At 44.0% G+C, this 13,776-nt stretch overlaps 1 long non-coding RNA gene across 1 annotated transcript; it reads left to right on the top strand.

The window, feature by feature from the left end:
- The first annotated feature begins 10,315 nt into the window (after positions 1–10,315).
- Positions 10,316–13,521, top strand: LOC147975245 (uncharacterized). The gene is made up of 3 exons (XR_015602020.1): positions 10,316–10,616; positions 11,810–11,881; positions 13,188–13,521. It is a non-coding gene; the product is annotated as an uncharacterized LOC147975245 (long non-coding RNA).
- Positions 13,522–13,776: the final 255 nt, after the last annotated feature.

Genomic DNA, 13,776 nt, shown 5'->3' with positions numbered 1-13,776 from the left:
GAATAAGCAGACACCTACCGAAATATCTTTGCAAATGGCTGATAAATCAACTGCTATACCTGCCGGTATCTGTGAGGATGTGCCTGTTGTGGTTGCAAACGTTACTATTTTAAAGGACTTTGTTATTCTCGATATTCCTGAGGATGATAGTATGTCTATTATTCTTGGAAGACCTTTTCTTAATACTGCAGAGGCTGTTATTGATTGCAACAAAGGCAATGTCACTTTTCATGTTAATGGTAATGAGCATATGGTACACTTTCCGAGGAAACAACCTCAAGTTCATAGTATCAATTCTATTGGAAAAATTCCGTCGATTATGTTTGGAGGTTTTGAATTTCCTCTTCCTACTGTCAAGAAGAAATATGATATACTTATCATTGGGGATGTGCATATCCCCGTTGAGGTAACTTAGTGTTATTCGAAATTTCTCCGGTTTCATGATTATCGGAATGAGTTTATTAACAAGACTTGATCAACCTTGTTAGTGGATTCTTTTTGATGAGCACGAGATGGATGAAACTAGAAGCACAACCCTCTGTACTCCACTTTTACTTTCTGTTATTTATATTAAATAAAGTAAAAATAGTATTTTTCTGCCTGTTTCCTGACTAACCCGTGCAATATAAAAATATCCCGAAAATAAAAGTCCTCGGAATGCCATGCCAACTTAATATGATTTTTTTGGGAATATTTGAGGATTTACTGTGCAAAAATTACCGCGGGAGGAGCTGCAACCTGGCCATGAGGGTGGTGGGCTCGCCCCCCCTTTAGGGCGCGCCCCCTGCCTCATGGGCCCACGGTGGCCCTCCTCCACTTATCCCAGCACCCATCTTCTTCCTCTGTCTCACACAAACCCAAAAAACGAACTCAAGCACGAGTTCCAGCCACTTTTGCTGTGATTTTCGATCTCCTTGCTCAAAGCACCTCTCGCAAAGCAGCTTGGGGAGATTGTTCCTTTGTATGTGACTCCTCCATTGGTCCAATTAGTTTTTGTTCTAGTGCTTTATTCTTTGCAAATTTGTGCTGCATAGGTGACCATGTTCTTGAGCTTGCATGTCAAATTTATATGGTTCCAAGTAGTTCTAATGCTTGATATAGGCTCTAGGCACTTGTAGGAGTAGTTGCTATCAATTTTATTGAAGTTGGTTCATTTTTGTTTGAAGTTACTAAAAATTTCAGAATTTTTCAGAGAAAAACAATATGCTTAGGAAGATGTTCCAAGGTGGTTCTTCTAAGAAGCAAGGACCCAGGATTGCTATGCGCGATGCTGACGAGGATCCACCAAGAGACGCTCCAGTACGGCCTTGCGAATGGCCGTCGGAAAATTTTATGGACCGTGCGAGAATTAAAGAAGAATTCAAAGCATATTTGCACAATGCCGGTCTTGAGGATTTTGAGGCTAACAATTGCCCCCAGTATCATGATCTCACAAGTTCATTTGTGAGGAGGTTTGAGTATTCATCTTCGCGTAATTCTCCTTCAGTCATGTTTGATCTCTATGACAAATCTTATACCATTGACTTAGAGGATTCCATCATGGGGTAGTGTTAGGGATCCCCTTAAATCTGAATTTAGAAACTTTCTTGCTAGTATAACTGTGGGGGAATCTAGAGATATAACGCAGGCTACCATAGGGAGCATTCACTTTCCTGGTATACATTATTTTGCTCTCTTCATCGGTAGATGCATAAATGCTAAGGATGAAGCATGTCACATGTGTGTCCCTGATCTTAGCATTCTTAGGAGTGCTGTGTTAGGGGACCAATCTTATCATATGGGAGCCATTGTAGCTCATAGGTTGCATCATAATAGACATAATGGAGATTTCTTTGGAGGAATTTATGCAACCCGCTTAGCTCATTTTCTTGAAATAGACATTCAAGAGGGTGATACGGAGTTGCCTCCTGCATATTTAGATTATGACTCTATGGCTTCGCACCAGTTTGTCGAGAGGCCTGAATCACCTCTCTTATATCGTTTAATTTTTGATAAACGACGTGTTTTCCGTATTACTCTCCCTGCTCCTTCCTTCTTTGATTCATAGACAAAAAGAAGATATGTTATTACCAGAGAGGAGGCAGAAGAGTACGAGAGGAGAGCGGAGGCAGCTCGACTCCACGCTGCAGCTCAGCAGGCGATAACCGCTGCACATCAGTATGATCCCAACTATTCTTCCTCATCACAGTACGACCCCAACAACTATTATTATGGATATCTGCCAGGCCAGCCGTGGCCATAGACCAACTTAGGCCAAAAGCCTAAGCTTGGGGGAGTACGTATTTCTCACCGACATTACATTTATGTTCACACACACTCATGGCTAAATGTCGGTGCTCATACTTTTTCACTGTAATATCCATGCTAGTTTATTTTCTTTTTCCTGCTTTCTTCTTGTGTCTTTGTTAAACCTTAAGAAAAACCCAAAACAAATTAGTAGTAGTTTATTTTTCTGCTATAGTAGTAATAATTAAAAAGAAAACCCAAAAATATTTCCCATTCTTCTTTTGCTTGTTGGGAGCTTTCCCGTGTAGATAGTTTTATTCCTTTTCTTTTCTTTGGGGGTCACTAGGAGAAGACCATAATTAAATTGTTGAAGTGGCTCTTATATGCATTATTGTTGATTTAACCCACAGCCCATATTGCCTTGTCTTCTCCTGTTTATTGAATGCTCGTAGATTCCAGCTTAGTCCAATGCACGTGCACTCTTATTATTATTCACACCATTCGGTCGTGCAAGTGAAAGGCAATTATGATGATATATGATGGGCCGACTGAGATGAGAAAAGCTGGTATGAACTCGACCTCTTTTGTTTTTGTAAATATGATGAGCCCCTCGTTCTTGATTCAGCTTATTATGAATAAACATGTTTGCAATGACAATTAGAGATCATAGTTGCTTGTGCCATGCTTGATTAGCTATGAGTTATAATGATTTACCTTGTGTGGCAACAAGCTATTGAGATGGTTATGATGTGGTATGATGGGGTGGTATCCTCTTTGAATGATTTAAGTGACTTGACTTGGCACATGTTCACGCATGTAGTTGAAACAAAATCAACATAGCCTTCATGATATTTATGTTCATGGTGGCTTATATCCTACTCATGCTTGCATCCAATGTTTATTAATTTTAATGCATGTACATGGCTGTTGTCGTTCTCTAGTTGGTCGCTTCCCAGTCTTTTGCTAGCCTTGACTTGTACTAAGCGGGAATACTGCTTGTGCATCCAATCCCTTAAACCCCAAAGTTATTCCAGACGAGTCCACTATACCTTCCTATATGCGGTATCTACTTGCCGTTCCAAGTAAATTTGTATGTGCCAAACTCTAAACCTTCAGATAAACATTCTGTTTTGTATGCTCGAATAGCTCATGTATCAACCAAGGCTGTCCTTATCTTTCGTGTTAGGCGGGTTATTCTCAAGAGGAGTGGACTCCGCTCCTCACTCACGAGAAAATGGCTGGTCACCGGGATGCCCAGTCCCATGCTTTATGCAAACTAAATAAAAATTAATTGCAAACAAAACTCCCCCTGGGACCTGATGTATGTTGGAGGCACTCGTTGTTTCGAGCAAGCCATGGATTGATGCTTGTTGGTGGAGGGGGAGTATAAACTTTACCATTCTGTTTGGGAACCGCCTATGATGTGTTTAGCATGGAAGATATCGCCATCTCTTAGTTGTTACGTTGACAATGAAAGTATATCGCTCAAAATACAATTTATCTCTATTTCAAAACCGAGCTCTGGCACCTCTACAAATCCCTGCTTCCCTCTGCGAAGGGCCTATCCATTTACTTTTATGTTGAGTCATCACCCTCTTATTAAAAAGCACTAGCTGGAGAGCACAGCTGTCATTTGCATTCATCACTGTTAATTTATATTGGGTATGACTATGATTGGATCTCTTTTACCATGAATTACAATGTCTAGTCAGTCCTTGATCTTTAAAGGTGCTCTGCATTTATGTTTTGCGGTCTCAGAAAGGGCTAGTGAGATACCATCTTGTTATATCATATTATGATTGTTTTGAGAAAGTGTTGTCATCTGAGATTTATTATTATGACTTGCTAGTTGATTATGCTATTGATATGAGTAATTATGAGACCTGAGAATTATTGCAAATGTGGTTAGTTATGATCTATGCTGAAACTTGAATGCTGGCTTGACATAGTTACAACAACAAGAGCGAACAGAGTTTGTAAAAGTTTTTCTTTCTTTCTTTCAGTTTGTCAACTGAATTGCTTGAGGACAAGCAAGGGTTTAAGCTTGGGGGAGTTGATACGTCTCCGTTGTATCTACTTTTCCAAACACTTTTGCCCTTGTTTTGGACTCTAACTTGTATGATTTGAATGGGACTAACCCGGACTGACGCTGTTTTCAGCAGAATTGCCATGGTGTTGTTTTATGTGCAGAAAACAAATATTCTCGGAATGACCTGAAACTCCATGAAACATCTTAGAAAAAATAATAAAAAATCCTCGCCAAAGATGAAGACCAGGGGGCCCACACCCTTCTCACGAGGCTGCCCCCCCCCCTAGGGCACGCCCCCCTACCTCGTGGGCCCCCTGGATACCCTCCGACGCCAAGTCCAACTCATTATATTTGCTTTCGGAGAGAAAAAAATCAGAGATAAAAAATCATCGCGTTTTACAATACGGAGCCACCGCCAAGCCCTAAAACCTCTTGGGAGGGCTGATCTGGAGTCCGTTCGGGGCTCCGGAGAGGGGGATTCGCCACCGTTGTCATCATCAACCATCCTCCATCACCAATTTCATGATGCTCACCGCCATGTGTGAGTAATTCCATCATAGGCTTGCTAGACGGTGATGGGTTGGATGAGATTTATCATGTAATTGAGTTAGTTTTGTTAGGGTTCGATCCCTACTATCCATTATGTTCTGAGATTGATGTTGCTATGACTTTGCTATGCTTAATGCTTGTCACTAGGGCCCGAGTGCCATGATTTCAGATCTGAACCTATTATGTTTTCATGAATATATGTGAGTTCTTGATCCTATCTTGCAAGTCTATAGTCACCTACTATGTGTTATGATCCGGCAACCCTGAAGTGACAATAATCGGGACCACTCCCGGTGATGACCATAGTTTGAGGAGTTCATGTATTCACTATGTGCTAATGCTTTGTTCCGGTTCTCTGTTAAAAGGAGGCCTTAATATCCCTTAGTTTCCAATAGGACCCCGCTGCCACGGGAGGGTAGGAAAAAAGATGTCATGCAAGTTCTTTTCCATAAGCATGTATGACTATATACGGAATACATGCCTACATTACATTGATGAATTGGAGCTAGTTCTGTGTGACCCTATGTTATGACTGTTACATGATGAACCGCATCCGGCATAATTATCCATCACTGATCCGGTGCCTATGAGTTTTCCATATACAGGTTTACGCTTATTTACTTTCCCGCTGCTACTGTTACAATCACTACAAAATACCAAAAACATTACTTTTGTTGTCTATACTTTTGTTGCTACTGCTACCACTATCATATTACTTTGCTACTAAACACTTTGCTGTGGATACTAAGTTTCCAGGTGTGGTTGAATTGACAACTCAGCTGCTAATACTTGAGAATATTCTTTGGCTCCCCTTGTGTCGAATCAATAAATTTGGGTTGAATACTCTACCCTCGAAAGCTGTTGCAATCCCCTATACTTGTGGGTTATCAGTGACCGCGTCTGGAGGTGATGTCGTGCTCCGGAAAACTCGGAGCAGCTCCATCGACCGGGTGGAGAACCCGTCCGAGGATGATCTCGGTCTCGACCCAGAGGACGCCGAGCGTCACGCCTTGCGGGAACTGCTACTTCTTGAGCTGGCGTTGGTTTTTCCCTTGAAGAGGAAAGGGTGATGCAGCAAAGTAGAGACACGTATTTCCCTTGATTTTGAGAACCAAGGTATCAATCCAGTAGGAGATACACGCAAGTCTCCAATCTATGCACCTGCACAAGCAATCAAATACTTGCACCCAATGCGATAAAGGGGTTGTCAATCCCTTCACAGTCACTTGCAAGGATGAGATCTGATAGAGATAGATATAAAAGATTACTAAAACATAAAACAAAAAAAAGTAAATAAATTGTAGCAAGGTATTTTTGGGTTCATAGATCTAAAAATATATGATGGAAAATAGACCCCGGGGCCATAGGTTTCACTAGAGCCTTCTCTCTTGAAGGAAAATAATATGGTGGGTGAACAAATTACTGTCGAGCAATTGATTGAAAAGCGCAAAGTTATGACGATATTGAAGGCAATGATTATGAATATAGGCATCACGTCCATGTCAAGTAGACTGACTCCTGCCTGCATCTACTACTATTACTCCACACATCAACTGCTATCCAGCATGCATCTAGAGTATTAAGTTCATAAAGAATGGAGTAACACCTTAAGTAAGATGACATGATGCAGAGGAATATACTCAAGAAATATGATGAAAACCCTGTTGGGGAACGCAGTAATTTCAAAAATTTCCTACGCACACGCAAGATCTATCATGGTGATGCATAGCAACGAGAGGGGAGAGTGTGTCTACGTACCCTCGTAGACCGAAAGCGGAAGCGTTTTATCCACGCGGTTGATGTAGTCATACACCTTCACGATCCATCCTGATCAAGTACCGAACGTATGGCACCTCCGCGTTCAACACACGTTCAGCTTGATGACGTCCTCGCCTTCTTGATCCAACAAGAGGGGCGAAGTAGTAGATGAGTTCCGGCAGCACGACGACGTGATGGCGGTGTTGGTGAAGAACAATCTCCGCAGGGCTGCACCTAAGCACTATGAAAACTATGACAGAGGATAAACTAGAGGGGACGAGGTTGCCGGCACACGGCTTGGTATTTCTTGATCTGTCTTGGGTGCTAGCCCTACCCCTCTATTTTTATGTTGAGCCTTGGGGTCGAAACTTGGAGTAAAAGCCTACACAAAGTCGGTTTCACCCGAAAGGCAAGAGTCCTTCTCGGACTCCAGGACCAGACGCCAGGGATCCCGGCGTCTGGACCCAGACGCCAGGGACCCTGGCGTCTGGCCCCTGGACTCCGCAAAACTTCCTTTTGCTCTTTCCGAAAACCTTGTTGGCTTTTCCCTTTGGCCCAAATAAAGTGTTCTCGTACCCAAACATTTCGGGAAACATCCGGAACCCCTTCCGGTGAATTCCGGAACCCTTCCGGAGACCAAACACTATTATCCCATATATCAATCTTTATCTCCGGACCATTCCGAAGTTCCTCGTCATGTCCATGATCTCATCCGGGACTCCGAACAACATTCGGTCACCAACATACATAACTCACATAGTACTATATCATCAACAAACGTTAAGCGTGCGGACCCTACGGGTTCGAGAACTATGTAGACATGACCGAGACACCTCTCTGATCAACAACCAATAGCGGAACATGGATGCCCATATTGGCTCCTACATATTCTACGAAGATCTTTATCGGTCGAACCGCATAACAACATACGTTGTTCCCTTTGTCATCGGTATGTTACTTGCCCGAGATTCAATCGTTGGTATATCAATACCTAGTTCAATCTCGTTACCGACAAGTCTCTTTATTCATTCCGTAATGCATCATCCTGCAACTAACTCATTAGTCACATTGCTTGCAAGGCTTTATAGTGATGTGCATTACCGAGAGGGCCCAGAGATACCTCCCCGACAATCGGAGTGACAAATCCTAATCTCGATCTATGCCAACTCAACAAACACCACCGGAGACACCTATAGAGCACCTTTATAATCACCCAGTTACGTTGTGACGTTTGGTAGCACACAAAGTGTTCCTCCGGTATTCGGGAGTTGCATAATCTCATAGTCATAGGAACATGTATAAGTCATGAAGAAAACAATAACAATAAACTAAACGATAATTATGCTAAGGTAACAGACGGGTCTTGTCTATCACATCATTATCTAATGATGTGATCCCGTTCATCAAATGACAATACATGTCCATGTCTAGGAAACTTAACCATCTTTGATTAACGAGCTAGTCAAGTACAGGCATACTAGGAACACTCTGTTTGTCTATGTATTCACACATGTACTAAGTTTCCGGTTAATAAAATTCTAGAATGAATAATAAACATTTATCATGATATAAAGAAATATAAATAACAACTTTATTATTGCCTCTAGGGCATATTTCCTTCAGTCTCCCACTTGCACTAGAGTCAATAATCTAGTTCACATCGCCATGTGATTTAACACCAATAGTTCACATATTTATGTGATTAGTTCACATCTCCATGTGACTAATACCCAAAGGGTTTACTAGAGTCAATAATCTAGTTCACATCGCTTTGTGATTAACACCCAAAGAGTGATCATGTTTTGCTTCTGAGAGAAGTTTAGGCAACGGGTCTGCCACATTCAGATCCGTATGTATTTTACAAATTTCTATGTCTACAATACTCTGCACGGAGCTACTCTAGCTAATTGCTCCCACTTTCAATATGTATCTAGATCAAGACTTAGAGTCATCTAGATAGGTGTCAAAAGCTTGCATCGACGTAACTCTTCACGACGAACTCTTTTATCACCTCCATAACCAAGAAATATTTCCTTAGTCCTCTAAGGATAATTTTGACCGCTGTCCAGTGATCTAATCCTAGATCACTATTGTACTCCCTTGTCAAAGTCATGCTAAGGTATACAATAGATCTGGTACACAACATTGCATACTTTATAGAACCTAAGGTTGAGGCATAGGGAATGACTTCCATTCTCTTTCTATTTTCTGCCGTGGTCGTGTTTTGAGTCTTTACTCAACTTCACACCTTGCAACACAGCTAAGAACTCCTTCTTTGACTGTTCCATTTTGAGCTACTTCAAAAACTTGTCAAGGTATATACTCATTGAAAAATTTATCAAGCGTCTTGATCTATCTCTATAGATCTTGATGCCCAGTATGTAAGTAGCTTTACCGGGGTCTTTTATTGAAAAAATCCTTTCAAACACTCCTTTATGCTTTCCAGAAAATTCTACATCATTTCCGATCAACAATATGTCGTCCACATATACTTATCAGAAAGGCTGTAGTGCTCCCACTCACTTTCTTGTAAATACAGGCTTCACCGCAAGTCTGTATAAAACCATATGCTTGATCACACTATCATAGCATATATTCCAACTCCGAGAGGCTTGCACCAGTCCATAAATGGATCGCTGGAGCTTGCACACTTTGTTAGCACCTTTTGGATCAAGAAAACCTTCTGGTTGCATCATATAAAACTCTTCTTTAAGATATCCATTAAGGAATGCAGTTTTGACATCCATTTTCCAAATTTCATAATCATAAAATGCGGCAATTGCTAACATGATTCGGATGGACTTAAGCATCGCTACGGGTGAGAAGGTCTCATCGTAGTCAACTCCTTGAACTTGTCAAAAACCTTTTGCGACAATTCGAGCTTTGTAGATAGTAACACTACTACCAGCGCCCGTCTTCCTCTTGAAGGTCCATTTATTCTCAATGGCTTGCCGATCATTGGGCAAGTCAACCAAAGTCCACACTTTGTTCTCATACATGGATCTCATCTCAGATTTCATGGCCTCAAGCCATTTTGCGGAATCTGGGCTCATCATTGCTTCCTCATAGTTCGTAGGTTCGTCATGGTCTAGTAACATGACTTCCAAAAAGGATTACTGTACCACTCTGGTGCGGATCTTACTCTGGTTGACCTACGAGGTTCGGTAGTAACTTTGTGACGCCCGGATAATTAGGCTATAGTAACTCCATGCTAATGATGCCACGTCACCTCGGTTACTGTTGTTAATCTTGCGATGGTTCAAAAACGATTCAAATTCTAATTTAAAATATAGACAAACATCAAAAGTTTTGAAACATTAAAACTAAAATGTTCACAGATAAATTCTAAATAATAAAGGTGGAGAAACCACACTTGTATAAAATATGTAAATACTCAAAATGAATAAAATAGTAGCAAAAACAATTAGTTAAATGATTATTAAATAATAAACAATTACAAACTATTTTATATTAGGGGCCAGGATAATTGTGGTAGTGGCATAGGTATTAATAATATTTTAGGTACAACTTGGGTATTTCATAAAAACAGAAAGTTAATAAAACAAAAAAGAAGAAATGAAATAAAATAGAAAATAGAAAAAAATAATAACTAAACTAAAACAAAAGAGAAACCCACCCTCTCCCTGGGCCTCTCGGCCCACCTAGCAGCCAGCCGGCCCACCCCAATACCCCTGGTCTATATGGCCTATTCCCCCCCCCCCCCCCCGTACCTGGCCGAAACCCTAACCCACCGGTCGCCCCACTTCCCCCGCTCCCTCGATCCACCTCTCCCCTCTGCCACCGATTGGATCTGGGGGATCGACCAGCTGCCGCCGCCGGACCCACGTCGCCATGCCCCACCGTCGTCGCCGATGCCTCCTCATCCCCGCAGTCTAGCTCCATGGCCGGATCGACCAAGGCCGCCCCGACGCCGCGCCTCTACCCCGTCACCGCTCGACACCGACCGCCGCCCGGCGCTACCTCGCCGCAGCCACATCGCCGGCGACCGACCTCGACTCCTCCCCGAGCCCACCTCGCTCAACTACAGGGCTCGGTGAGCCTCGACTTCCTCTCCCCCTTCTCTGCTCCGCTGTGCTCCTGTCATACTCACTCCGACCAGGCCACACCCTGACCGCGCACGCCTCAAGCTCTACGGTCGCGTCCTGCTAGCCCTGCCGCCACGCCAACCCCCGCTCTCCCCTGGCCGCAACCCATCCACACTGGTCGCGCCCTTCCGCCTACAACCGCTGCCGCCTCGTGCGCACGCGCTCGTCGTGCCCGTGGCCTCCCGCCCGAGCCGCTCGCAGCGGATCTCCCTGCTGCTGCTCTGCATAGCCCCGTCCGCGCCGCGCTCTTCACTGCTGCTCGCCATGACACGCAACCGCCGTTGCTGCTGCTTCCTGCCCTTGGCTCACGCTGCCGCCCGCCCCTTCCTCTGTCCACTGCCCCGCCCGCCTGCCGCCTCGCCGTGCCCCTGCATCCAGGCATCGCCCAACGCCCGCAGCGCCCAAATGGGCTGGGCGCCCGCGCTCTACGCCTGCGCCCGCTCGCATCCGAACCCACTAGGGCCCCTAGGGCCAATGACATGTGGGGCCAACCCCCTGGAACGGTTAAAAGAAACATATATAAAAAAGGAATTAAAAATAATAATTAATACAAATATTAATTAATTAATTAAAATAATTAACTTAATTAATTGTATTTAATTAACCTAATCCATTAATTAAACTTAATTAAACCTACTTAACTAAACCCTCATTAACATGTTAGTCTATGGCAGGTGGGTCCCACTGGACCCACAGTCCAGATTTGAATCTGGTCAGCCGGGTTTGACCCGCTGACGTCATGGTGATGTCATGCTGACATCACCTTTCTTGTTCTGGATAATGTTCGGTTTCAGTAATAAAATAAATTTCAAAAAAGCATAAAACTTTGATAAATCATATAAAATAATCCATAGCTCGGATGAAAATACGTTGTACATGAAAGTTGCTCAGAACGACGAGACGAATCCGGATACGCAGTCCGTTCACCCGCCACACATACCTAGCATAGCAAACCTGCAACATTTCACCTCTGGTTCATCTGTCCGAAAACACGAAACACCGGGAATACTTTCCCAGACGTTTCCCCCTTCACCGGTATCACCTATCCCTGCGTTAGATCACCTCTAGCACCGCGTTTGTCATGTTATGTTTGATTACTCTATTATTTATTGTGTTCCCCCTCCATTACTTTTTCCGGTAGACCCCAAGACCACTGTCGGTACCCTTGTGATCGACTACGATGTTGAGGACCCCTTCTTGCCAGAGCAACCAGGCAAGCCCCCCCTTGATCACCAGATATCGCCTACTCTCCTCTATAATGCTTGCATTAGAGTAGTGTAGCATGTTACTGCTTTTCGTTAATCCTATCCTGATGCATAGCCTGTCATTGTTGCTACAACTGTGGTTACCTTTACCTGCAATCCTAATGCTTAGTATAGGATGCTAGTTTATCATCAGTGGCCATACTTTCTTGTCCGTCTGCCATGCTATACTATCGGGCCGTGATCACTCGGGAGGTGATCACGGGTATATACTTATACATAAATACATGCTATACAGTTGGTGACTAAAGATGGGTCGGCTCGTAGGAGTACTCGCAAGTGATCCACGGATTGGGTCCGAAAGGACGTTTGTCCCGACGGCCCTCTGAGTGGATCTTTGTGGCGAAGCGACAGGGTAGGTTGAGACCACCTAGGAGAGAGGTGGGCCTAGCCCTGGTCGGCGTTCGCGGTTATTTCAAGATAACACGTTTAACGAGATCTTGGTATTTGATCTGAGTCTAGCTACTGGCCTATACGCACTAACCATCTATGCGGGGACAGTTATGGGCACTCGATGTCGTGGTATCAGCCGAAGCCTTCGTGACGTCAGCGACTGAGCGGCGCACGCCGGATTAGACTAGAACGCCTGCTAGGCTAGGTCTGCTTCTGGCCGCGTTCACAACGTGCAGGTGTGCAAAGGGTGATGGGCCCAGACCCCTGCGCCATAGGATTTAGACCGGCGTGCTGACCTCTCTGTTGTGCCTAGGTAGGGATGCGACGTGTTGATCTTCCGAGGTCGGGCATGACCCAGAAAAGTGTGTCCGGCCCATTGGGATCGAGCGTGTTGGGTTATGTGGTGCACCCCTGCAGGGAAGTTAATCTATTCGAATAGCCGTGATCTTCGGTAACAGGACGACTTGGAGTTGTACCTTGACCTTATGACAACTAGAACCGGATACTTAATAAAACACACCCTTCCAAGTGCCAGATACAACCCGGTGATCGCTCTCTCACAGGGCGACGAGGGGAGGATCATCGGTTAGGGTTATGCTATGCGATGTTAGTTGGTGAACTTACCATCTACTCTCTTCTCCTGCTGCAAGATGGAGGTTACCAGAAGCGTAGTCTTCGAAAGGACTAGCTATCCCCCTCTTATTTTGGCATTCTGCAGTTCAGTCCACATATGATAGCCTTTTCCATTTGATACCAATGCATACATATGTAGTGTAGCTCCTTGCTTGCGAGTACTTTGGATGAGTACTCACGGTTGCTTTGCTCCCCCTTTTCCCCCTTTCTATTCTTGATTGTTGCGACCAGACATTGGAGCCCAGGAGCCAGATGCCACCATCGACGATGACTACTACTACTCGGGAGGTGCCTAATACTACGTGCAGCCCGCTGACGACGACCAGGAGTAGTTTAGGTGGATCCCAGGCAGGAGGCATGTGCCTCTTTCGATCTGTATCTCAGTTTGTGCTAGCCTTCTTAAGGCAAACTTGTTTAACTTCTGTCTTTACTCAGATATTGTTGCTTCCGCTGACTCGTCTATGATCAAGCTCTTGTATTCGAGCCCTCGAGGCCCCTGGCTTGTAATATGATGTTTGTATGACTTATTTTATTTGTAGAGTTGTGTTGTGATATCTTCCCATGAGTCCCTGATCTTGATCGTACACGTTTGCATGTATGATTAGTGTACGATTGAATCGAGGGTGTCACAAGTTGGTATCAGAGCCGACTGCCTGTAGGAATCCCCCTTCCACACTCCTTGGTCGAAGTTGAGTCTAGTCGATGAAAATTGTTTTAATAACTTGGATGTGCGGCCCCTGGGCCCACGTCGCCATCGGGTGTTATTAGGATCTTTTATTCCTCGATCTATACTCTGGGACTCTGATCTCTCTTCTATTCG

Source organism: Triticum urartu, chromosome 4A (assembly GCF_056163025.1).
Source record: "Triticum urartu cultivar PI428250 chromosome 4A, HENAU_Tu73, whole genome shotgun sequence".
In the NCBI taxonomy this organism is placed as follows: domain Eukaryota; kingdom Viridiplantae; phylum Streptophyta; class Magnoliopsida; order Poales; family Poaceae; genus Triticum; species Triticum urartu.
The sequence above is the reverse complement of the archived record's forward strand: the minus strand, read 5'-3'. Positions and strand labels throughout refer to the sequence as shown.